The 27,655-nt window shown below is 46.3% G+C and overlaps 1 protein-coding gene across 9 annotated transcripts in view; it reads right to left on the bottom strand.

Annotated features, from left to right (window-relative positions):
• TDRD12 (tudor domain containing 12) overlaps positions 1-25,910 on the bottom strand; it is a 167,917-nt gene extending 142,007 nt beyond the window's left edge. For 3 of the 9 annotated variants that reach the window (XM_073560834.1, XM_073560838.1, XM_073560836.1), the window contains exon 1: positions 24,933-25,904. The gene's annotated coding sequence lies outside the window, so the exon portion shown is untranslated. Of the gene's footprint in view, positions 1-24,932 lie in introns of all 9 variants that reach the window. The other 6 variants (XM_073560835.1, XM_073560837.1, XR_012226999.1 and 3 more) reach the window with 5 other exon arrangements.
• Between the last annotated feature and the right edge of the window lie 1,745 nt (positions 25,911-27,655).

Raw genomic sequence — 27,655 nt, 5'->3', positions numbered from 1 at the left:
ACAACGTTTAGCAAAATCCAAATCCATCAGATTCAAAGCCGCTCCTGAATCCACAAAAGCCTTGGTGGAAAAAGTGTATAAGGAGCAAATCAGAGAAATTGGCAAAAGAAACTTAGGTTGTACACTGCCCACAGCAAATGTGTGTGCAAAACGTTTCTCTCGTTTAGGGCAAACAGAAATAGGAGAGGCATCTCCAAAGAAAAAACACAGCTTATTACACCTTCTATACTCCTGACATTGCACCCTAGACAAAACTATCACATTGCATAGGTTCAGACATTTGTTGAAAAGGTGGCAACACCTCTCGTGTAGTTTTACGTTCACGTAAACGCCGATCAACTTGAATGGCTAATGACATAGAATCGTAAAGACCAGAGGGAACAGGAAATCCCACCATAGTATCTTTTACGGTTTCTGATAAACCTTTGCGAAAGAGAGCTGACAAGGCACCATCATTCCATGTAGTAAGGATCGCCCACTTTCGGAATTTTTGACAGTATAACTCTGCAGAATCCTGACCCTGGTTCAATGCCAATAGGGATTTCTCAGCTTGATCAATAGCATTAGGTTCATCATACAACAACCCCAAGGCTTGAAAAAATGCATCCACATTAGTCAAAATAAGATTTTCAGGTGTCAAAGAAAACGCCCAATCCTGGGGATCGCCGCGCACCAAGGACATGACAATTTTAACATGCTGCGCAGAGCTCCCCGATGAGTTAGGCTTCAAGGCAAGAAATAATTTACAATTATTCTTTAAATTCAAAAATTTAGACCGATCCCCAGAAAACACATCAGGAGTAGGGATTTTTGGTTCAACAGCATGTGATTGAGCGAGATAGGCGGAAATTCCCCGCACTTCAGCAGCAAGCTGCTCCACACGATCAGACAATTGCTTAATCTCCATTAAGGAAAAAATCCTCCTACGGCCCCAGAGAAAAAGAGGAAAAAATACATATACATACACATTTTATATATATATATATATATATATATATATATATATATATATATATATATATATATATATATATATATAAAAAATTCTGACACTTTTTTTTTCCTGCTTTTGAGTACTCTAGAATCTGCAGTATGGCTGGTGATTCTGTTATGAATGAGTCACCGAGGAGGAAAAACAAAAACAAGCTAAGCCACTGAAAACCAGAGAGGTTGGTAACTAAGCGGATTGCAGACCCCTGATCCTATCCACACAACTAGCAGTAGCCGTGGAGCGTACCTACGATGATCCTAGACGCCTCGTCACAGCCGGAGAACTAATTAAGCCTAAAGCAAGAAAAGGGGAAATCTAAACTGCCCCAGAGCAGACCCCAAAGCAATAGACAGCCCCCAAACATGTATTGTCGGTGAGACAAGATGAAAACACAAACACAGATAGAACAATAGGCTGAGCAAACGATGGGCCCCACACTAACTAGAAAGGACAGGAAAGGAAAGATACTGTCTGCAATCACGCACAAAACCCTGCCAAAAAATGTCCAACACATTCTGATAACAAAAACCCTGAAGTCGCTAGACTTCAATTCCCTATATCAGCACTCTGTTATATTCTGAAGACAGAGCAAATAGAGATCAAACTAATCAGGGACAAAAAGCAAACTGGCATAAACAGAGACATAAGAATGGAAATTCAGCACAGCCCCAGCAGGGGCGGGCTGACCACAAAAACTGAGTAAACCAGACCAAATCTCGTGAAAAAATAGCAGAGCACACTTAGCTTGAGGAGGCAGGAACAGAACTGGAAATCAGAACCTCAGGGCAGGAAAAAAATCACCAGCACAAAATTAGGGAGTCGGCTGTCTTAAATCCAGTCAGAGACTCCTGATGTCCACTCACAGTCCTCCTCCTCAGGTCTCTGCCATTTAGATCAGCTTCATTACCTACTGTCACCACTAGAGGGAGCCCGGATGGAGAACTCACAACTCCTCTGTCAACACAGCCAGCTCCATCACCCTCACCAGAAGCCAGAGGTAAACCAGAAAATGAGTTCACAACAACCATACCAGCCTATTAGCTGTCTTTTCTGGTAAAAAAAAAAAAAAAAAAATAGGGATTTTTGTGTACTCACCGTAAAATCCTTTTCTCCGAGCCAATCATTGGGGGACACAGGACCATTGGTGTTATGCTGCTGCCACTAGCGGACACTAAGTGAAAACACAGAAAAGTTAACTCCTCTTCTGCAGTATACACCCTTTCACCGGCTGAGGTTGAACCAGTTCGGTAATAAAGCAGTTGGAGTTTCAAGCAAATAACAGTAACAATAACAATAAATTATGTCAAAACTAAGAAAGAAACAATAAGCCAATAAGCTATCAGGGTGGGTGCTGTGTCCCCCAATGATTGGCTGAGAGAAAAGGATTTTACAGTGAGTACACAAAAATCCCTATTTCTCCTACGCCTCATTGGGGGACACAGGACCATGGGATGTCCTAAAGCAGTCCCTGGGTGGGGAGCAACACAACTGCTAAAACCCCATGTACCACTGGCTTACAGATGTGGTACTGCAGGTTGTAGAATGCACTTGCCAAGAGCTGCATCTGCTGAGGCCTGAAAATATATGTGAGAGTTTGGTAAAAGTATGCAAGCTGGACCCAGTTGCAGCTTTGCAGGCCAATTCTGCCGACACCGATGTCGATCGGCCCAAGAGGCGTCCACTGACAGTAGAATACGCCGTAATCCCTACTGGGACAGGTGTGCCCTTGACACAGTAGGGGTCCTGAATAGCCGAGCGAATCCACTCGGCTAGTGTGGCGTTTGAAGCGGCTAGGGCGGTCCTATGCCCCTCTGGAAGACCGAACAGGACATCTGACTTGCACAAGGAAGATGTCAGCGAGATGTACCATCTAAGAGCCCTAACCACATCCAGAGTATGTAAAGCTCTCTCGATACAATGGACTGGTGGCCAGACAGAATGAAGGCAAAACGATGTCCTCATGAAGATGAAAAGAAGAAACTTTTGGCAGAAAAGATGGCGACGTCTTCAATATTGCATAGTCTTGATGAAAGAAACCAGGAACGGAGGTCGGCAGGATAGAGCCGCCAACTCAGAGACTCGTCTGATTTACATAATTGCCACTAGGAGGAAACCACCTTCCAAGGAAGAAAGGTTTGTGGCATGATCTGCAGTGGTTCGAAAGGGAGTTCCTGGAGAACTCTGAGGACCAAATGAAGATCCCATGATTCCAACAGTATGTTATAGGGAGATGCCATGCGGGAAACTACCTGAATGAACGTCTTCACCTGTAACCTGGTGGAAATCTTGCGTTGGAATAGAATGAACAAGGCTGAAAATTGACATTTGAGCGAACTAAGTGCGAGACCCGACTCTAATTCAGATTGCAGGAATTCCAAGATGGAAGGAATGGAGAACACCAGAGGAGATCATCTATGGACCTTCCTCCATGGGGGAAGGTTCTCCAGGTGCGATGAGAAATGCGCATGGACGCAGGTTGCCTAGCACTAATCACGGTGGAGATTACTGAATGAGAGAATCCAGCTTGGGCTAAAACCCAGGATTCAACGGCCACGCCATTAAATACAGGGCCCCGGACATCTGGCGGTAACCGTGCAAAAGTAGATCCATGCGATCTAGTAGACGCCAGGGGTTATCGGCGACAAGCTGAACTAGTTCATTGAAGTGCATTGAGCAGCAAGGTGGTGTGCAGGTAAAAGGGGGAAAAAAAAAAATGTTTTAAATCTTCTGCCTGAGCGAGTGTGAACGAGCTGAGTGTGACCTGAGCGTAAGTGCCAACTGTGGTAAGTGTGTGACCTGAGATTCAGTAAAGAGGTGTTTGGAAAACCTATAACAAATACCTGTGTGAGTTGCTGAATTGTAGGTTGCTGAGTGCTTTCTACCTGTTCAATTTTTGGGGGGCTTGTTTAACCTATTTTTTCTCTCTACAGGGTTAATCTCTTATTTTACTATCTGTGTTTTTAAGGATTAACTATATTGCATTTAAATCTTGAGGTGTAACTATATTCACAAGGGGTTAATTAAGGGTGGGAGTTCATAATTAAGGGTTTATAAGGGGCAGCTGGTTGGGTCTCAACTCATTTTGGAGGTGCATTGAGCAGCAAGGTGGTGTGCTGGTAAAAGGGGAAAAAAAATCTTTTAAATCTTCTGCCTGAGTGAGTGTGAACGAGCTGAGTGTGACCTGAGCGTAAGTGCGAACTGTGGCAAGTGTGTGACTTGAGATTCACTGACTTTGGATTCAGGGAGTTTCCAAGGGAGGTGTTACTGAATTACTGTTATATTTTATTAATACTTTTTATTTTATTTTTGCTTATCTTATTGTCTGGTGCAATCTCCATTAGGATGTGCTCCACTATTGCCAATGCCATCCAGTGCACGTCTTGCCGCATGTATGAAATCCTTGAACAGCCGGTGGAGGGTGCATACTGCTGTGCGAGATGTGAGCACGTTGTGCATTTGGAAGCCCAGATACTGGACCTAAATGTGCAGCTGGCAACACTGAGATCCATAGACAATATGGAAAGGAGTCTTCTGCTCACTGAGCAGACGCTCAATGGGATAGATGAGGGGGGGATGCTAGGTTGGAGCTGCAGGACAGTGAAGCAGCTAGCTGGGTGACAGTTAGAAGGCGGGGTAGAGGGAAGAGCACCAGGGAGGCTAGTCCTGATCTGGCACACCCCAATAAGTTTGCTAAGTTGGCAGATGAGGGAAGTGTTAGTGCAGGAGTAGCACTGCTGCAGCAAGGCATGTCCTCTGAAAGCCGGAGGAGCGTCTGCTCCAGTAAGGGGGGAAATAGGAGAGCAGGGCAGGCCAGACAGGTTCTGGTAGTGGGAGACTCAATTATTAGGGGAACAGATAGGGCAATCTGTCACAAAGACAGGGATCGTCGAACGGTGTGCTGCCTACCTGGCGCTCGAGTCCGACACATCGCTGATCGGGTTGACAGATTACTGGGAGGGGCTGGTGAGGATCCAGTGGTCAAGGTGCACATTGGCACAAATGACAAAGTTAGAGGTAGGTGGAAGGTCCTTAAAGATGATTTTGGGGAATTAGGCTGTAAGCTTAAAGCAAGGACCTCCAAGGTGGTATTTTCGGAAATACTTCCTGTACCACGTGCCACGCCAGAGAGGCAACGGGAGATTAGGGAGGTTAATAAGTGGCTCAGGAATTGGTGTAGGAAGGAGGGGTTTGGGTTCCTGCAGAACTGGGCCGATTTCTCAGTTGTCTACAGGCTCTATGCTAGGGACGGGCTGCACCTCAATGGGGAGGGTGCAGCTGTGCTGGGGGAGAAAATGGCTAGAAGGTGGGAGGAGTGTTTAATCTAGGGATGGGAGGGGAGGGTATTCCTTTTATAGGAGGGGAAGACAGTGCAGATGGAGACCTGGACACAAATAATGCAATTGGGGTTGGGGGTGGCATGGGGGGGTGGGGTTAGAACAGTTTATAATTTAAGAAAGAACAGAGGTACAGAGAGATACATAAAGTGCATGTATACTAAAGCCAGAAGCCTCGCCAACAAGATGGAGGAATTGGAGTTAATGTTGTTGGAACATAATTATGACATGGTGGGGATATCAGACATGGCTGGACGAGAGCCACGAGCGGTTAATTTACAGGGCTATAGTCTGTTCAGGAATGACCGTACAAATAAGCGAGGGGGAGGCGTGTGTTTATATGTAAAATCATCCTTAAAACCCATCCTTCGTGATAATATATATGAATCTAATGAAAATGTAAAGTCCCTCTGGGGGGAGATAAGGGGAGGGGGGAAAAATAATAAATTACTGATAGGGGTTTGTTATAAGTCTCCAAAAATAATGGAAGCAACAGAGAATATCCTCATAAAGCAAAGAGATGAAGCAGCGACTCAAGGAGAAGTCATTATTATGGGGGACTTCAACTACCCTGAAATACATTGGGGAACCGAAACCTGCAGTTCCAGCAAAGGTAATAGGTGTCTGACAACTATGAGAGACAATTACCTTTCACAACTGGTTCAGGACCCAACAAGAGGGGGGGCACTGCTAGACCTAATATTAACCAACAGGCCAGACCGCATATCAAATGTAAGGGTTGGGGGTCACTTGGGTAATAGTGATCACAAATTAATACATTTTCATGTATCCTTTAATAAGATGTGTAGTAGAGGGGTTACAAGGACACTAAACTTCAGGAAGGCAAATTTCCAACGGATGAGAGATGATCTTGGTGCAATTAACTGGGACGATATCCTGAGACATAGAAATACACAAAGAAAATGGGAGACGTTTATTAGCATCCTGAATAGGACCTGTGCACAATATATACCGTATGGGAATAAACATGCGAGAAAGAGGAGGAAACCACTATGGCTAAATAGAGCTGTAAGGGGTGCAATAAGGGACAAAAATAAAGCATTTAGAGAATTACAGCAAGTAGGTTGTGATGAGGCATTAAATAAATACAGAAGATTAAATAAATTCTGTAAAAAGCAAATCAAGACAGCAAAGATTGAGACAGAGAGACTCATTGCCAGAGAAAGTAAAAATAATCCCAAAATATTCTTTAACTACATAAATAGTAAGAAGCTAAAAAATGATAGTGTTGGTCCCCTTAAAAATAGTCTGAGTGAAATGGTGGATGAGGAAAAAGCCAATATGCGAAATGACTTTTTTTCAACAGTATTTACACAAGAAAATCCCATGACAGATAACATGATCAGGGATAAAAATTCTCCATTAAATGTCACCTGCTTAACCCAGCAGGAAGTACGGCGGTGTCTAAAAATCACAAAAATTGACAAATCCCCGGGCCCGGATGGGATACACCCCCGAGTACTGCAGGAATTAAGCACAGTCATAGATAGACCATTATTTTTAATCTTTAAAGATTCCATAATAACAGGGTCTGTACCACAGGACTGGCGTATAGCAAATGTGGTGCCAATATTCAAAAAGGGGACAAAAACTGAACGTGAAAATTATAGGCCAGTAAGTTTAACCTCAACTGTGGGTAAAATCCTGGAGGGTTTTCTAAGAGATACTATACTGGAGTATCTGGAGAAGAATAACCTCATGACCCAATATCAACATGGGTTTACAAGGGATCGTTCCTGTCAGACTAATCTGATAAGCTTTTATGAAGAGGTAATTTCCGGACTGGACCAAGGGAATGCAGTGGACGTGGTGTACATGGACTTTTCAAAAGCTTTTGATACGGTGCCACACAAAAGGTTGATACATAAAATGAGAACAGTGGGGAAAGTGGAAAATAGGTGTAGGTGGGTTAAGAGCTGGCTCAGGGATAGGAAACAAAGGGTGGTTATTAATGGAGCACACTCGGACTGGGTCACGGTTAGCAGTGGGGTACCACAGGGGTCAGTTTTGGGCCCGCTTCTTTTTAACATTTATTAATGACCTTGTAGGGGGCATAGAGAGTAGAATTTCAATATTTGCAGAGGACACTAAACTCTGCAGGATAATCAATACAGAGGAGGACAATTTTATATTACAGGAGGATTTATGTAAACTAGAAGCTTGGGCTGATAAATGGCAAATGAGCTTTAATGGAGATAAATGTAAGGTCATGCACTTGGGTAGAACGAACAAGATGTATAATTATGTGCTTAATTGTAAAACTGTCACTGAAAAAGACCTGGGTGTATGGGTGGACGACAAACTCACATTTCGTGGCCAGTGTCAGGCACCTGCTGCAAAGGCAAATATAATAATGGGATGCATTAAAAGAGGCATAGATGCTCATGAGGAGAACATAATTTTACCTCTATATAAGTCACTAGTGCGACCACACTTAGAATACTGTGTACAGTTCTGGTCTCCGGTGTATAAGAAAGACATAGCTGAACTGGAGCGGGTGCAGAGAAGAGCGACCAAGGTTATTAGGGAACTAAGGGGTCTGCAATACCAAGACAGGTTATTACACTTGGGGTTATTTAGTTTGGAGAATCGAAGGCTTAGGGGTGATCTTATTACAATGTATAAATATATGCAGGGACAATACCAAGACCTTTCTAATGATCTTTTTACTCTTAGACATGTGACGGGTACAGCGGGGCATCCTCTACGTCTGGAGGAAAGAAGGTTTAAGCATACTCACAGACGCGGATTCTTTACTGTAAGAGCAGTGAGACTATGGAACTCTCTGCCATATGAAGTTGTAATGAGTGATTCCCTACTAAAATTTAAGAAGGGACTGGATGCCTTTCTTTTAAAGTGTAATATTACAGGGTATATACACTAGTTTCCTAAGGCCTGTTTCACACTTCCGTTTTTGTGTCCGCCAAACGGATCCGTTTCCGTTTTTTTGACGGAAACTGATGCAAACGGATCCGTTTTTAAAAAAACGGATCCGTTTTTTTGACGGATCCGCGGTAACCACTAATGGAAGTCTATGGGACAAAAAAAACGGATCCTGCAAAAAAATGGCGGATCCGTTTTTTTACGGAAACCAACGGATTTTGACGGATTTGAAAAAACGGAAGTGTGAAACAGGCCTTAATATTGCGTTGATCCAGGGAGCTAGTCTGATTGCCGTATGTGGAGTCGGGAAGGAATTTTTTTCCCCAATGTGAAGCTTACTGTTTGCCACATGGGTTTTTTTTGCCTTCCTCTGGATCAACATGTTAGGGCAAGTTAGGATAGGATATGGGTTGAACTAGATGGACTTAAAGTCTCCCTTCAACCTTAACAACTATGTTACTAGTTCCGCGTACGATGCCCAATGCGGTGATTCCGGCGCGACTAGGAACACTGGTACCCCCCTTTGTTCCAATGTTCTTGATGGCATTTGGGAGTAAAGGAAGAGGGGGAAATATGTACGGAAGCAGGGCCGTATTTAGGGTTTGTGCTGCCCTAGGCACTTTCCGTGCTGCCTCCCCCCCACTGGTGAGCATGACTAATGCAGACACTGCATAGGCTACTTTCACATTTAACGGATCCGTCATCAGTGTCCAGAGATAGGGCAGGGAGGAGCTGTACCTTGCTTCTGAGCATGCTCAGTATAGCAAAATGGATCTATTTCATTGGTGTCAATATTGATTGCCTATTATAAGGATAGGATATCAATATTAAATCCTCAAATAAATCAATAAAAACAGATGTTTAGTGCATATGATGTGCATAGAAAGAGCTAATACAATCTGCCAGCAAAAAATATTCTTGCATAGCTATTATGGAAGCATGTGGTTAGCATTGTATATGGTGGCTTAGTGCTTAGCACTGTATACGGTGGCTCAAGTAGTCAGCGCAACAGCTTTGTAGCACTGGGGTCTGGGGTTCAAATCCCAACAAGGATGACATCTGCAAAGAGTTTATATGTTCTCCCCGTGTTTGTGTGGGTTTCCTATCACACTCTAAAGACCTACTAATAGGGACAGTGTTGATGATGTATGTAAAGCGCTGTGGAGTTAATAGCGCAATATCAATGAACAAATATTATTCTTAATATTATGTCACAATACCAGGATCTGAGGATCTTCTGTTTCGAGGTCAAGAGCCCTCTGATGCGATGTTGCTGCCTGTCTCGCTGTCTTCCTCTTTTGACACTGCAGTGTGGTGGACAAAAAAACACTAACTGGTTAACAGCAAGAAGTATGGTGTCTGTACTAACTGAGCTATAAACTCTCCCCATACCATGTCCAGCAGACATTGGAGGATTACCGTATACTCGTGTATAAGCCAAACCCATTAATTTTGCCACAAAAAAATGGGAAAACTTATTGACTCGCGCATAAGCCTAGGGCGGAAAATGCAGTAGCTACTGGTAAATTTCAAAAATAAAAGTAGATACCAATAAAAGTAAAATTAATTGAGACATAAGTAGGTTAAATGTTTTTGAATAGCCATATTGAATCAGAAGCCGCATATAGAATCAGGAGACCCATATAATCCTCCATGGAGTTCATGATAGGCCCCATAAGATGCTCCATACCAAATACGCTCCCCATATAATGCTGCACAAAGGTTAATAATGGCCCCATAAGATGCTCCACAGAATAATATGCCCCATATGCTGCTCCATAAAGGCTATGGCCCCATAAGACGTTCCATAGACTATGCCCCATATGCTGCCCCATAAAATGTTCCATAGAATAGGCCCCATAAGATGCTCCATAGATTATGCCCCCATATGCTGCCACATAAGATGCTCCATAGATTATGCCCCCATAAGATGCTCCACTGAATGTTCCCCCACAGCGGCAGACTGGAGTGCTAAGGGCCCACCAGTAACATTGACTTTGGGGGCCTACTTTTCACTTGCAAACAAATATTACACTACTCTCAACCACAAATTTACCTATATCTCTATATAATAATAAACTGGGTAGTTTGGTTAATGAATGATGAGATGCTGCTTTGTTCTGCACAGATTGAATCAATTGAATTATGACAAGTACTGCCCATATAGTGGGGTTGAGGGCCCAGATTTGCACAGGGGCCCACAGGGGAATGCCCCTGTTACCCTATGGGCCTGTCCGAGCCTGTGCCCCCATATGCTACCGCCATAAGATGCTCCACTGAATATGCCCCCATAAGATGCTCCACTGAATATGCCCCCATATGCTGCCCCCATAAGATGCTCCACTGAATATGCCTCCATATGCTGCCCCCCATAAGATGCTCCACTGAATATGCCCCCATAAGATGCTCCACTGAATATGCCCCATTATGCTGCCCCCATAAGGTGCTCCACTGAATATGCCCCCATATGCTGCCCCCATAAGATGCTCCATTAAATATGCTCCCATAAGATGCTCCACTGAATATGCCCCCATATGCTGCCCACATAAGATGCCCCATAGATTATGACACCATATGTTGCTGCTGCAGCAGGTATAAAAAAAAAAAAAAAAAAAAAACACAAACCACATACTCACCTCTCGTCGCTGGGGGCAGGTGCCGGTGTGCTGAGCAGGCGGACACCGGCGCGCTATGGGGGACAGGTGTCACCGCTGGCTCAGGACCCGGCACCCGAGATATTCACCTGTCCCGGTTCCACCGCTGCTCGCTGCTGTCTGCCCGCCGGGTCCCTCTGTCAGTGACTGTTCAGGCAGAGGGCGCGCACTGACTGTCATCGCACCCTCTGCTGCGTCAATGTCACTGACAGAGGGACCCGGCGGGCAGACAGTGGCAAGCAGCGTTGTAACCGGGATAGGTGAATATAGCATACACTTACCTCCCCCTGGCGCGATCTCTGCAGCCCCGTTGTCCCACGGTCTCCTTTCCTTCCTTCAGCGGTCACGTGGTACCGCTCATCAAAGTCACAAATATGCGCATATTCATGACTTTAATGAGCGGTACCATGTGACCGCTGTAGGAAGGAAAGGAGACAGTGGGACAAGCAGCGGGGCTGCAGACGCGCCGCGGGGGTCAGTATGATATGACACCCCTGCTCCCACCTGAAAATGTCGGCTTATACGCCAGTATATAAGGTATTTACAAAAAAAAAAAAAAAAAAGAATTGTGATGTAATTTCTCGCTCAACCTCTTCATTTATCCACCAAAGGGCTCATTCTCACCTCCCCCGCTGGGCTCATTGCCCGCCGCTCATTCTCCACCCGGCTCATTCCCCCCCCCCACCCGTGTATCAGGCAGCCAGAATAACCCCCCCCGCCCAGAATATACCCAGGGTTAAAGTAGCCTAGGCCAGAATATACCCCTCCGGGTCAAAATATACCCCAGCTGCTGTAGATCGGATTTTTCACGCTTTTGAGAACCATCAAAAACAGGGCCCCGGCCATGCCGCACACAGGGCCCCAGACAGCACACGGAGGGCAGAGACAGTGCACAGGGCCCCAGACAGCGCACAGGGCCCCAGACAGCGCACATGGGGGTAGAGGCAACACACAGTGGCCCCAGGCAACGCAAAGGGGGCAGAGACAGCACACAAAAGGTGTAAGAGACAGCGCTCTCTCTGCCCCCCTGTGCGCTGTCTGGGGCCCCGTGTGCTGCCAGGGGCCCCATTCGCTGCCTGGGGTCCCTGTGTGCTGCCTGGGGCCCCGTTTTTGATGGTTCTCAAAAGCATGAAAAATCAGATCTACAGCATCTGGGCTATATTCTTGCCCAGAGAGGTATAAACTGGCCTAGGTCACTTTAACCTCGGGTATATTCTGGGCGGGGGTTAATCTGGCCTTTTATATCGGCGCTCATTCTCCACCCGGCTCATTCACCCCACCCCACCTGCTCATTCCACCCAGGCACCCATTCTCCACCTGGATCGTTCCCCCCAGCCCCTATTCTCCACCCGGCTCATAACACCCCCCCCGCGGGGCTCAAATTCCACCCCGCTGCTCAGTCTCCCCCTGGCGCTCATTCTCCACCTGGCTTATTGCCCCCCCCGGTGCTCATTCCCCCCCCAGCGCTCATTCTCCACCCCGCTGTTCAGTCTCCCCCCGGCCCCCATTCTCCACCCCGCTGTTCAGTCTCCCCCCGGCCCCCATTCTCCCCCTGGCTCATTATCCCCCCAGCGCTCATTCTCCACCCCGCTGCTCAGTCTCCCCCTGGCTCATTGCTCTCTCCCCCCCAGCGCTCATTCTCCACCCCACTGCTCAGTTTCCCCTGGCTCATGGCCCCCCCCCTTCTTCGCCACGGCGCTCATTCTCCCCCTGGCTCATTCTCCACCCCACTGCTGAGTCTCCCCCCGGCCCCCATTCTCCCCCTGGATCATTGCATCTCCCAGTGCTCATTACCCCCCGCTGCTCTGTATCCCCCCCGCCCCCATTCTCCCCCTGGATCATCCATTGCCCCCCCGGCGATCATCCCCCCCACACTGCTCAGTATCCCCCACGCCCTCATTCTCCCCCTGGATAATCCATTGCCCCCCGGCGCTCATCCCCCCCCACTACTCAGTCTCGCCAGGCCCCCATTCTACCCCCATTCTCCCCCTGGATCATTCATCCCCCCCCCCGCTGCTCAGTCTCGCCAGGCCTCCATTCTCCCCTGCCCTGGATCCTTCATTGCCCCCCCAGCGCTCGTTCCCCCCCCTGCTGCTCAGTCTTGCCAGGCCCCCATTCTCCCCCTGGATCATTCATTGCCCCCCCCCCCCCCCGACGCTCATCCCCCCCACTGCTCAGTCTCGCCAGGCCCCCATTCTCCCCCTGGATCATTCATTGCCCCCCCCGACGCTCATCCCCCCCCCCCCCGCTGCTCAGTCTCACCAGGCCCCCATTCTCCCCCTGGATCATTCATTGCCCCCCCCCGGCTGCTCAGTCTCGCCAGGCCCCCTTCTCCCCCTGGATCATTCATTGCTCCCCTGGCGCTCATCCCCCCCTCTGCTCAGTCTCGCCAGGCCCCCATTCTCCACTGCCCTGGATTATTCATTGCCCCCCCCCGGCGCTCATCCCCCGCCCCCGCTTGTCTCGCCAGTCCCCCATTCTCCCCTGCCCTGGAATCATTCATTGCCCCCCCCCCCCGGCGCTCATCCCCACCCCCGCTGCTTAGTCTCGCCCGGCCCCCATTCTCGCCCTGGATCATTCATTGCCCCCCTGGCGCTCATCCCTCCCCCCGCTGCTCAGTCTCGCCAGGCCCCCATTCTCCCCTGCCCTGGATCATTCATTGCCCCCCTGGCGCTGCTCAGTCTCGCCAGGCCCCCATTCTCACCCTGGATCATTCATTGCCTCCCCCGCCCTGCTGCTCAGTCATCCCCCCGGCCCCCATTCTCCTTCCAGCTCACCTGTCCTGGCGCGGTCTGGTCCCAGCTCCTGCATCATGTCATGTGACTGCATCTAGCGAGGAGCCGCCGGCATCTTGAACTTCTTCCTGTTTGTCTCAGCATGCGGTCACGTGGTGCCGCTCATTAAAATCATGAATATGGGTGCCACGCCTGTGAGAGAGGAGTGGTGTCCATATTCATGATTTTAATGAGCGGCACCACGTGACCGCACGCTGAGACAGGAAGAAGACAGATATCGTGGCAGCCGTGCAGGACCATAGGAGCTGCAATAGGCACCGCTGGAGCCTGGAGGAGGTGAGTATGATGGCAGGGGGGATGGGGCGGGGGGGGGGGTGTGAACGATGAGGGCCGACCCCCGGACCAAAAAAACAGCAAAAAACACTTGCTCAGGTGCTGCCCCGCCCTAGGCACGGGCCCTCCAGTGCCTAATGGCAAATACGGCCCTGTACGGGAGCTGAAACCTACACCACGGCAGAACCAGAGCGTCTGCTCCAATGGTGCATGGATCTTGTGATCGGGCAATGCACTGGGGAACCTTGTTGTTTAGCCTTGAAGCCATGATATTCCCAACCGGAGTCCCCCCCACAACGACAAATCTGCTGAAGAACTTCCGGATGAAGAGAGCCTTCTCCCGAGGCGAGGCTCTGGCGACGGCCAAATGGTTGCTCTCGGCCCAACAGAGGATGTGACTCACTTCGTGCCTGGCCGACTAGCTGCGGGTACCCCCCTGACGGTTGATATACGCCACAGCCGTGGCGTTATCGAATTAGATCCTGATGGGGTGAACTGCGAGGAGATGATAAAAACTCAGTAGGGCCAGCCTAGTCGCCCGTCTCTGCAAACTGTTGATGGAGAGACGCGACACTCGAAAGGATCAACGCCCATGTGCCGTGTGGTGGGGAAAAAAGGCGGCTGACGTCGGTGATCTACTAATCAATGCACTGGGAGAAAGGACTTTCCTTGGTGCAAAGAGGACTTCAGCATCCACCACCTGAGGGTCTGCCTGACCTGCAGAGACAGACGGAACCGACGGTTGAGAAAGGGTTCCTATCTCAAGCCAACAGCAGAGCATGTTGCAAAGGGCGGAGATGACACTGTGCATAAGGAACCGCTTCCATCGCCGCTACCATTTTCCCACGAATCTCCAATAAGGACTCCATGGAGTGAGGAATTGGACGGGAAGGAATCCGTGCTCCCTGTTGTATGGTCAAGGTCTTTTCTGGAGGGAGAATGACCAATTCGAGGGAACCATTTCCAAGAAGGAAATCTGCTGAGCCGGTACTGGAGAAGACTGCTCAAGTTTATTTTTCCCAGCCCAGGCGAGAAGGTGCATCCACCGTGATACTTACGGACCCCTCGCAGGCTGGAAGGGACGGGCCTTTGGTCAACGGGTCGTCCAGATACGAAAGTACCACCACTCCACGAGTGTGAAGAATGGCTGACAGCAGCAATGACCCTGGTGAAGACTCTGGTGGTGGTGGTGGCGAGACCAAAGCAACCTGGAAATGTTCCCCTGCGAACTGCGACACGTAGGAAACTGTTGATGGAGAGGAAAGATTGGGATGTGAAGATAAGATCCTTGATGCTGATGGACGCCAGAAAACTCTCCTTTTTCCATGGAGGCGGTGGAGAGGTTCCATTCTGAAGCGCCATACCTAGACAAAACGTGTCTAACAGCATTAGGTCCAGTATGGACAGCTGTAGGGGAAGAGGAAGAAATCTCTAGTTTGTATCTGGAGGACCCCAGCTGTCTGACCCACTCGTCGTGGACAACCGAGAGTCAGGCATGACGGACGAAAGTAAACGTCTGCCTAATTTGTCGGTGCCCGCCGGATGCCGTAACGAGTCATTGTGTAGAGGATTTAAGGGATCTGGCTCCCTTAGTTCAAGATGCTCTTGGCCTGGATTTCCAGGTGTGGTTAAGGCTATATGAGACCTGGGAACCTCTGTTTCCACGCGGGGACCGTCCTGATCCAGAAGAGAAGGTTGTAGACGACCGACTGGAATTGTAGATTCCGAAACGGCTATGCGGCCCTTGTTGAGGAAGGGATTTACTTTTCCCTCTGGTAGCGTAAGATATGAGCTGGTCCAGTTTCTCTCCAAATAAGCGACCAGTCTAGTAAGGCGGAGAGGTTAACGATCTCTTGGAAGCGGAATCTGCTCACAAAACTAGGAGCCATAGGGCCCTTCTGATAGAGACTGCATCTGAAGCTGCCTGTGCAGCTCAATTAGCCGCCTCTAAAGAAGCGTAAACTACAAAGTCTCCAGTATGAGCTGACTGGCGAGGCTGACTGCCTCCGGGGGAAGATTGTCATCCTGAATGGTTGTGATTAACACCTCTGCCCAAGCGGCCATAGCCTTAGCCACCCAAGTCGCGGCGAAAGATGGAAAGAACGCCGCTCCAGAGGCCTCAAGGCTGAGCGAGCAAGGTAGTCAATTTGACGGTATGTGCGGTTTCTGACTGAGGCACCGTCAGATAAGCAACGTTTTGGATGCAAGATGCGATACAGGGGATCTCCGAAGGAGACTGTGGCCAATCCTACATAAGATCTGAACGAAAGGCAATTTAAACTCAATAGGCTGTTGTGCGAATCTGGCTGGTCCCTATGTCTCCAGACAATGTCCTTAAACTCAGGATGATTGGCAAATACTTTGTGTAGTCTTCTAAAGGACACTACGTTCCGGAGCGAAAATATTTTCCTCGTCCACCCTCAGTGTCTTGTTGACCGACCCCAAAAAAGAGAATCAAGCGTCTCTTGACAATTCGGGGGATCATGCGCTAATGACGTGTCAGAATCGTACTCAGAGTCATACTCACTGCTAACGTCAGGAGAGGGAGACGAGAGATGGAGCTTGCAGACGCCGAAGCTCGAGCATGATCGGGGGACGCGTCATGAGTCCATTTTCTAGCAGACCTGCTGAAGGACAGTTTCCAACCGTCGCCAGAGCCCTTGGCGGACGGCAAAAAAACGTCCTGACTTAAAAAGAAGCCCCGGAGGGAGTGTATTGCTTCGGCCATGGAATCCATAGACAGTGACAGGGACGCAGCCCACTCAGTAGACTCAGCGGAATCGGTGGCAGGTGGCCATGTATAATGGAGTATTGTGAGGCCAGGGCAAGGCTGTAGTAAAACACTGTCTTTTTAGTTTTGAGCCATAGTGTATAGAGGCTATAGGCAGGGTATGTGCCGCAGATTGCAGAGAGAGCGTACAGCACTTGCAGAGAAGGGGTTAATGTCACATGCTGAGATGCAGTACAGCTCACCCAGGGCCTGTTCTTGTGTCCCCAGGGGAGACAGAACTCTCTTCACGATCCTTGCCCAAACTTGCTTGCTCTTTCCAGCACTACCGTCAAAGCTGCCAAGTAATGCCCCCCTCAGCAGTCAGGAAAGGGGCTGAGTGCAAAAAACATGGTCCCCGAGACTAGACAAGTGCCTCTCGTTCAGGGCGAGAAGCGCCAGGAACGTGGATGGGCACACTCGCAGTGGGCGGAGCTACGTAACTGCGGCCTAACCCAGCTAGAAGTCGGGAGCTAAATTTCTGACGGCCGCCGGCTGAGGTTGGGCCGCAGACGGACACCGAAATAAGCACCGCTGGGCACCGGATCATCGCTCTCTCTTCCCCCCCAGGGACCAGGACCCACTGCCTCTTGTACACGGACATGTCGGTGCGGTGACCTGCCTTCTGGGATCAGTGCTCCCCGTCATACTCACGGAGGTGATGTAGCAGAGCCAGAGCTGCGCTGCCATTAAAAATATAGTCCTCAAGTGATCCTCCCTTTAGATAGGGGGATGGAGAGGTTGCCGCCTGTATCTTCTGATCCGTGTGGTAGTGCGGCTGCAAGACAACATTACATGGGGGCCTTGTTCAGCTATATACCAGGCTCCGGTGGAGGAAACACGAAGGTGAGCCGCCATTTGCCGCTTGCTGATGAGGGGAAATCGGGACCGTGCAGGAACCGTTGCCCCTAAGTGAGCCCAGACATGACCCCTTTCTTCGCAGGAGAGAGTACGGGGATGTAAACTCCGCATTCTCGCCTGTTGATGGTTCGTCGGAGATTGGGCCCTAGAAGATCTGTCGTCCACTTCACTCCATTAATTAAAAAATAAAAATTTACAGAAAAAAAATAAAAATGAAAATAAAAACGTTATGGTCTGACGCGAGACCCAAGTGCCTCCTACAGACACTAAGCAAGAACTGGTTCAACCTCAGCCAGTGGGCTGGTGTATACTGAAGAGGAGGAGTTAACTTTTCTGTGTTTTCACTTAGTGTCCTAGTGGCAGCAGCATAACACCCATGGTCCTGTGTCCCAGAAATGAGGTGTAGGGGAGACTATGTTACTTTTTTCATTTATTTAATCATAAAGAGCTGTAGAATAAGCTCCATAGGGTGCAATTATATAATATATCAGGGGGTGTGCAATTTGCTGTCCAAAAACGAGTGCAAAACGTATTGGAAACATTGCATTTTTCCTGCCAAGTGACGCAAACATTTCTCTTATCTAAATACTTATATACTATATATTGGACTAGTAGATGGAGGCCTGATGCTATCGATGGGGGCAGGCTTTGCAGCGTTGAAAATTTCTCCCCCCCATGCGCTCACCCACCTATCCACTCTCTCTTTCCCCATGTGCCGACTTCTCCCAGTCTGTGCTCTCTTCTTTGACCTGTCTACCCTATGTGCTATCCTCCCCCTTGTCTGCTGTCTCTCTCCTTCCTGTGCTGTGTTCTCCCCTCATGTGCTGTCCCGTTAGAGCTGTCTGCCCCCTGTGCTCTGTCTCTCTCACCCCTGTGTCTGACCGTGTACGGAGCATATCACAGCTCCTGGGCAGGGGAGGAAGCAAAAGACAATACTGACATTACAGCAGATCGCAGAGGATACATTTTGTGAGGTAAAATATTGTTTAAAACATTCAGTGAAATATTTTACCTCACCAAATTAATCTTCTGTGACTCCCTGCTGTAATGTCTGTATTTGCTTCCTCCCCTGCCCAGGAGATGTGGTATGCTCCGTACACAGTCAGACACAGACAATTTTTAAAATGAACTTTCGTTCGTGGGAAAACCCCTTTAAAGTGACCGGCTTCATCTGCTGTCGGGATCAGCCGAATGAATCAATCAGACCGTGGCCATCTTTGTGCAGACAGATAGCGTTGGTCACATTAAAACTGTGCATGAGCTCCTCCTGTACAAAGATGGCGGCGGTCAGTGAATTATTTGGCTGATCTCGGCAGCGGAGTGTTCGCGACCGTGTTCCTCTGGTGGTACTCAGCAAGAGGCTGTGTAGGGCGTATACAGAGTGTGTGTGGTGCGTACGACATATTGAGAAAATGCGTGTTTGTGGTGCGACGGTGTTCCGCTGGTGGTACCGAGCAAGAGGCTAGTATCACAGCAGTTTCCATATTGAGACACCCATCACTTGGGTGTCCCAATATGGCAGTCGGTGAACGTCCGCCGCTTGGAATTCTGGGATCCGGAGACATCCGGAAGGAACAGCATGTGAAGACATTACGAGAGAGAGAGAATGCTTCCCGGAGTAAAGCTTCCGGGCATGCACAATGCAAAATAGCGGACCGTCAGGGGAAAAAAAACGTTGCAGAGTCCATCTCATCCGCCCGGGAAACGCTAAAATCTTAGCGGATCAGTCAAAAAACAGGTGTGAGAGACGACCGTCAGTCAAGATCCGCCGCTAATGTAAGTCTATGGGGAAAGAAACGGATCCGCCCCTTTTTTTCGGCGGATCCGTTTTTTTTTCAAAAATCGGTGGATTTTGACTGACGTCAAAAAACGGAAGTGTGAAACAGGCCTAAGGCCTATTTTTTTTAAAATGCCACCCAAAAATCGACCATCTATTGGGCAAGTCTATCCCAAAGCTAAGAAAGCAAAAATTGAGTCAAAGAGCTAAGACAAATGAACGACATGACTCGCGGCTTGACAGATTAGTAAAATGCCAAAATTATAAAAGTTTTGAAAAAAAAAATTTACTGTAGCACGCAAAATGTTTTTTTTTTTTTTTTATACAAACTTTGGAATTTTTTTTTCGCCACTTAGATAAAAGTAGAACCCAGACATGTTTGGTGTCTATGAACTCGGAATGACCTGGAGAATCATAATGGCCGTTTTAGCATTTAGTGAACCTAGCAAAAAAAAGCCAAACAAAAAAAACAAGTGTGGGATTGCACTTTTTTTTTTTGCAGTTTCACCGCACTAGGAATTTATTTCCCATTTTTCAGCACCTGATATGGTAAAATCAATGGTGCCATACAAAAGTACAAGTCGTCTCACAAAAAAACAAGCCCTCACACGGCCATATTCACGGAAAAATAAAAAAAGCTATGGCTTTGGGAAGAAGGGGAGCAACAAAATGGAAATGCAAAAACAGAAATACCCCTGGTCCTCAAGGGGTTACGTGGTGAAAAAAAAATTGGAAATTAAAAAAAAACAAAAAAAGAAAAAAACCTATTTTGCTTTTGTCGCCATTTTCCTAGACCAGTAACGTTTTCATTTTTCAGTCTATTGAGCGGTGTGAGGGCTTATTTTTTGAGGGGCAATATAACGCTTTTATTGATACCATTTTTGGATAGATGTGATGTTTTCATCGCTTGTTCCAGCATTTTTTGTGGAATTGCAGTGACCAAAAATAAACTTAATTTTTTTTTTTTGATTAACGCCGTTTACCGGTAGGGTTCATTATTTTTATATTTTGATAAGAGCGGACTTTACTGAAAGCGGGGATAACAAATATGTGTATTTTTAATTATCTTTATTTTCAATGGGGGAAAGGGTTGATTTGAACTTATGGGTTTTTTTTTTTTTTTTACTTTTTCACGTTTTTTTAAAACTTTTTTTTCACTACATTCACTGCTCTTTATTAGTGTTGAGTGAGAGTGGTCTGATCCGGTGTTATCTGAGCATGCTCGAGCGCTAATTGAGCATTTTGGAGTGCCCGAATACCAGGGCTGTGGAGTCGGAGTCGTAGTCGGTATAAAATGGACCGACTCCGACTCCTAAAATATATAATAAATTGGGTACAGTAATTCAATGCAGAATGTGCTGAATAGTTTTTCATAGGAATTTGGGAAAGTTATGAAATGTCCTATAAAAGACTGTTCTATTCCTGATCTAAGGCTACATTCACACACAGCGTTTTTCCTGCGTTTTTTGAGGATACGTTTTTCAGTTGCAAAAGCAGATCAGCTTTTTAAAAAAACCGCATCACCTGAAAGGTTTTTGAGCTCACAGATAATGTTTTCAATAGCAAAAGCAGATTAGAAATCTGCTCTATATATCCATTTATCCATATCTGTCTATCCATATCATATCTGTACCAAAAAGAATGAAAGCCGGACAGCACACAGACTAACACTCCTTTTTTTTTTTTAGCACCAGTCAGGTACACCTCATAGCTGCCCAAAAGGACGCCCAGGACAGGCATTGCTCGTCTTCAGTAACATCAACATCAACTGATAGTTGGAAAAAATAGACTGCATTCACCACCACATCTTCTTAAGGTGCAGGCTTTTTTTTTTTCAAGTGTAGGGGCGTGCAGTATGAGGTTCTGCAGCAGCTGAGGTGTACAGTATGAAATTCTGCAGAACAGTATGAGGTTCTGCCCCCCCAGGTTTGATCCTGGCTACGCCCATGGTGTGGATGTAGCCTGAGGATCTAGGCTTTGTCTTAGCCGAGATAAGTCATAGTGTGTGTATGTATGTGTATATATATATATATATATATATATATATATATATATATACACACACACACACATATATATACACACACGATACAAACCAAAGGTTTGGACACACCTTCTCAATAAAAGCGTTTTCTTTATTTTCATGACTATGAAAATTGTAGATTCACTCTGAAGGCATCAAAACTATGAATTCACACATGTGGAATTATATAATTAACAAAAAAGTGTGAAACAACTGAAAATACTGTATGTCTTATATTCTAGGTTCTTCAAAGTAGCCACCCCTTTTGCTTTGATTTCTGCTTTGCACACTCTTGGCATTCTCTTGATGAGCTTCAAGAGGTAGTCACCGGAAATGGTTTTCACTTCACAGGTGTGCCCTGTCAGGTTTAATAAGTGGGATTTCTTGCCTTATAAATGAGATTGGGACCATCAGTTGTGTTGTGCAGAAGACTGGTGGATACACAGCTGATAGTCCTACTGAATAGACTGTTAGAATTTGTATTATGGCAAGAAAAAAGCAGCTGGAGTAAAGAAAAACGAGTGGCCATCATTACTTTAAGAAATGAAGGTCAGTCAGTCTGAAAAATTTGGAAAACTTTGAAAGTGTCCCCAAGTGCAGTGGCAAAAACCATCAAGCGCTAGAAAGAAACTGGCTCACATGAGGACCGGCCCAGGAAAAGAAGACCAAGAGTCACCTCTGCTGCGGAGGATAAGTTCATCCGAGTCACCAGCCTCAGAAATCGCAGGTTAACAGCAGCTCAGATTAGAGACCAGGTCAATGCCACACAGAGTTCTAGCAGCAGACACATCTCTACAACAACTGTTAAGAGGAGACTTTGTGCAGCAGGCCTTCATGTTAAAATAGCTGCTAGGAAACCACTCCTAAGGACAGGCAACAAGCAGAAGAGACTTGTTTGGGCTAAAGAACACAAGGAATGGACATTAGACCGGTGGAAATTTGTGCTTTGATCTGATGAGTCCAAATTTGAGATATTTGGTTCCAACCACCGTGTCTTTGTGCGACGCAGAAAAGGTGAACGGATGGACTCTACATGCCTGGTTCCCACCGTGAAGCATGGAGGAGGAGGTGTGATGGTGTGGGGGGGCTTTGCTGGTGACACTGTTAGGGATTTATTCAAAATTGAAGGCATACTGAACCAGCATGGCTACCACAGCATCTTGCAGCGGCATGCTATTCCATCCGGTTTGCGTTTAGTTGGACCATCATTTATTTTTCAACAGGACAATGACCCCAAACACACCTCCAGGCTGTGTAAGGGCTATTTCACCAAGAAGGGGAGTGATGGGGTGCTACGCCAGATGACCTGGCCTCCAGTCACCAGACCTGAACCCAATCGAGATGGTTTGGGGTGAGCTGGACCGCAGAGTGAAGGCAAAAGGGCCAACAAGCGCTAAGCATCTCTGGGAACTCCTTCAAGACTGTTGGAAGACCATTTCCAGTGACTACCTCTTGAAGCTCATCAAGAGAATGCCAAGAGTGTGCAAAGCAGTAATCAAAGCAAAAGGTGGCTACTTTGAAGAACCTAGAATATAAGACATACAGTATTTTCAGTTGTTTCACACTTTTTTGTTAATTATATAATTCCACATGTGTTAATTCATAGTTTTGATGCCTTCAGAGTGAATCTACAATTTTCATTGTCATGAAAATAAAGAAAACTCTTTGAATGAGGTGTGTCCAAACTTTGGTCTGTACTGTATGTATGTATTCGATATTACATAGAGTATTACATATTTACAATTTATTACAGTATTTTGTGTTCTAAAGTTGTATTCCAATAAATAGATATTATGTTCTATCTAAATATCTTGATTATTGGATCACAGAAATGATTAAATGTCTGATGTTCACATTGTACTACAATAAATTTTTCACTTAAATATAAGCAATATATGTGGGAGTCGGTGTAAGGGAAATTGAGGAGTCTGAGTCGCAGGTTTGGCTTACCGACTCCACAGCCCTGCCGAATACTATGCTTGAGTCGCAGTGCCTGTTTGATTGTTAGACAATCCCTGCATGTGGTGTGGCAAACAGGCAATCCCTGCATGTACTGCAGCTGTCAAACAACCGCGAGACATGCAGCAGTGGCTACTCGAGCATAGAATTCGAGAATGCAGGGATGCTCGATTAGCACTCTAGCATGCTTGGATAACACCTTAACCGAGCGTACTCGCTCATCACTACTCAAACCCTTCACGACAGTATATTTACGTCATCGGCCATGTGTGAGCCCGCATCTTTCCCAGCATTTGAGGGCCGATTTCATAGGAGATCGTCATTTCGGCTATACATAGCAATGCTGAATGGCACAGGTAATCAGAGGATCGCAGCTACAAGTCTCCCAAGGGAACTACTAAATACAGTAAAAGTTTATAAAGTAAAAAATATATATATATATATATAAAAAAAAAAAATGGACAAAACTTAAAATCACCCCCCTTTTGCTCTATTAAAATAAATTAAAAAAAACACACACACTTGGAATTGGTGTGTTCAGAAAAGTCTGATCTATCAAACTATAAAAAAAAAAAAATCTTATCAGCAAACCGCATAATGAAAAGAAAAATAAAAGTGACAGAATTAGTTTTTTGGTTGCCACAACCTTGCAATAAAAGGCGATCAAAACATCGTATCTACCTCACCCAGCCCCAGAGCCCAAAAAATGGAAACAAAAAACCTTAACATAAATATAAAAATATATATTTTTTTTTTTTAGTATTTTTTTTTTTCTTTAACGAATATTTGAATTTTTTTTTTACCACTTAAAATGTTTGGCATCTGCATACTTGCAGTGACCTGGAGAATCACATTGCCAGGGCAGATTTACCATAAGTTGTACATGGTCAATAAAAAAGGTAAAAAAAAAAAAAAAAAAAAAAATGTAAAAAAATTGTGGAATTGCCCCTTATTTTGCAGTTTCACGGCATTTGGATTTTTTTGGTGGCTGGCAAAATCAACAGTGTCATTAAAAAGTACAACTCATCCCAAAAAAAAAAAAAAACGCTTATAAGGCTTAAAAAAAAAAAAAATGTTAAGGCTCTTTTGGAGGGGGGGGGGGAATATTAAAAATGAAAAATGAAGGGGGTATTAGTCCCCTCGAAACTGCAATCACCTTGCGTTGTATTACTGGTCCCCCACTCCTATACTTACCCCTCGGCGTCTTCACCTTTTTCAGAGTCACTCCGCTCCCGCGCCGCCATCTTGTGACTGGCCGGATGTCACAAGTGACGGTCACACGCTCTCGGGGTTAAGGCTACGAGAGCCGGAAAGCGTCAGATCGTTTTTGTATTTTCTCATTACTTTCTAATTGATTAAAAAAAAAATCACTACAAAGAAATAATTTGCTGCAACAGAAAAAAACCAACAAGTGCAGATTTCTGAAGTCTTGCAGCTGTATAAAGCATTTAACAAAAACTTTAAAAAAAAAAAAAGAAAACGCCAGGTGTGAACAGAGCCATTTCAGCCCGGTGCACAGCATATGTCACACACACTGCACTGTCACACGCCGATATATCGCAATATACAGGGACATGCTGTGACACTTCCTCACACTGCATGTGGAGCACGTCCAGCATCCGTCACTGAGCACATAAGTTTCCACAGTGGCCTCTCCCGGTCCCGTCAGCCCTCAGCCACTCACTCACGAATCGCTCCGGTTCCACCTCACATCACCACCGCGACCGAGAGCGCAGTTCCAGAAAGTTCCTGCACTGGTGACGTCACTTCCGGCTTCCTTTCCCCCGCGGAAATCTGTGTTGGCGTTTTTGCTGACGCTAGAGGGCGGAGCATCAGGTCAGTGTGCCTCAGCGGCGGCCATCTTGTTGTAGCCTTTGCCGTCATAGGCAATCATAGGGGATTTCGCCTGAGTTGTGCTCAGCAGGCGCAGACTTACAGGAAAGTACAAATTTTACCCCTAGTAACCAATTTAGTGAACTATTGGTTGCCATGGGAAATATCATAGTTACAACCAGCCTGCTCTAACCCGATTAAACCATTACTAAAGCAGCCATTTTTAATTTTTGCTCTTTTGTTTTTTTTCCTCCCCTTGTAGTTTTGATTGATATCGTTCATTTTTAAAGTAAAATAAAGTCCCAACTGCAGTAAAATGGTGAAAAAAAATCCCCCCAAAAAACAAGTCTGTCTTCTTTTTTAAGTTCCCCTACGGGAGGATGCGATGTGAACCCAAAGGAACTGGAACTACTTAAGAACTGCTGTCAGACATTGACAGCAGCCTTCAGAGGGTTAAACGGCAGGGATGGGAGCGGACTCTGATCACTGCTGTTAGGCCACGTTCACACGTTCAGTATTCGGTCAGTATTTTACATCAGTATGTGTCAGCCAAAATCAGGAGTGGGTGATAAATTCAGAAATGGTGGCGAGTTCCTGTCATACGTTTCCTCGGATTGTTCCCCTCCAGGTTTTTACTTATAAGTACGGATATTAAATACTGACCAAATACTGAGTGTGTGAACGCGACCACAGAGGTTCAGGCTCAGCTTTTGGCCTTGCTCCATACACACAAACTGGACGTGCGCCGAACATGTGCACTGACTGTTAGGAAGAGGTTAAAAAGCTGGATAACCTCATCTGCAATGTGAACATCCCTTTAAGGGCTCCTACCTATCTGCGAGGAAAACGGATGATCGGATTGCACTCTGACCAATGGAAATCTATGCGTCTCTGCTCGTCTGCAATTTTTTTTCTCAGCCAACATCAGACTGCGACTGTCCTGTGAATGCAAGTCAATGGGAGCGAGAGAGAAAGAGAGATATGGGGACCCCAAAAAAATGACGTAGAGTCCCCCTATAATTAATAACCAGCAAAAGCTAGGCAGACAACTACAGGTTGATATTAATAGCCTAGGAAGGGACCATTGATATTGGCCCCCTCCCATACTAAAACTGTGAAGTACAGTATTCACATCTTGTTCTCCAGGATCCATCTTTATGCTTGCGACGCCATTTTGCTGTTTACGAGTTAAATTTTTTAACTTAACTAGATGAAAGTGCACGGCTGTTATGAAACCAGACTGTTCCAGCTTGTACAAGATATGAGATATGAGATGAGACCCTAAAAGAATATGCTGTTGTTCTGTATTCTACGTCACGCAGCTGGGGACATATTCCGATTTTCTTGCAATACTATTGCCTTAAATGTATTACGATTCTATTGGTAGCTGTATACTTTGCATAATTAAGCTGAATGCTATGTAATGTGAGATTCAGTAAAGGGGCTCAGTGATCTGCCTGAATCCTCGCGTACAGAGACCCCAGTCTCCGTGTGGTCATTACCAGTTGCTAGCAACGCCCTGTGAACTAATTTGGAAATCACTGGCTCAACTGTGAAGGGTTAATTTAGCCCTACCTCAACAAAACCATTAACTCTCAGCCACCCCAGAAAAGGCACATCCATAAGATGCGCCAATTCTTGCACTTAGACTCGCTCTTCCCACTTGCCCTGTATCAGTGGCAAGTGGGGTGATTTCGGGGGGGGGGGGTTGAGTTTACCCCAAGGGGCTGAATAAGCAAGCACACGCAACTCAGCGTCTATGCTGGATGCAGGCTGTATAGTCGCATTATGCAACAATGCAGCCTGCCATCTAGATGTAGCAGAGCTAGATGTGTCACAGGACAAATAGATTATCTTCTCAGCAGACAGGTGAGGAATATGGTTATTATTTTAATTCTGTTACAGGAGACATTGGCTTCAGTGGACTGGGCATTGACACGAGTGGACATGTTTTTGGTAAATGTAGATTCATTAAAGTAGTCTGTTTTATTATTTCAAATAAAAGACTATATTCTGGGTGGTTTTTTTTCATACAATATCACCATAGAGTTAGTAATGGGGGTGTCTTATAGACACCTCTGCATTAGTAACCTCTGGGCTTGATGTCACCTGAAAATACTGATTACGACCATACCTGGTGATGAAATCTACCCTGCGGTTGCTTAATCTTTATTCGCAGTTTTGAGTTAATGATATGCCCGTGCCCCGGGTCGGCCTGTGTGTGTGTGTGGGTGGGGGGGGGGGGGGTACTGAGAACAAATCTGCTGACAGGTTCCCTTAAAGAATCAGATAGTACTTGCATGACACATGTCCGGACTTTTCTGGTCCACAATCGGACCGTTTTTTTTTTTTTTCACGGTGATGGATATGAGCCCTAAGATTTCAATCAGAGAGTTTCTTTGTAGCTTCCATCCCATGTAAAGCGATTGTCCAGGTCCACCTAAGGGACTTTATTTTGTTATACTTAAATGTACGTATTTGAGT

The sequence above is a fragment of the Dendrobates tinctorius genome, unplaced genomic scaffold (genome assembly GCF_039654945.1).
Source record: "Dendrobates tinctorius isolate UK_male_01 unplaced genomic scaffold, ASM3965494v1 ptg000307l, whole genome shotgun sequence".
In the NCBI taxonomy this organism is placed as follows: Eukaryota; Metazoa; Chordata; class Amphibia; order Anura; family Dendrobatidae; genus Dendrobates; species Dendrobates tinctorius.
Note: the sequence above shows the minus strand (reverse complement) of the source record. Positions and strands in the feature narration are given on the sequence as shown.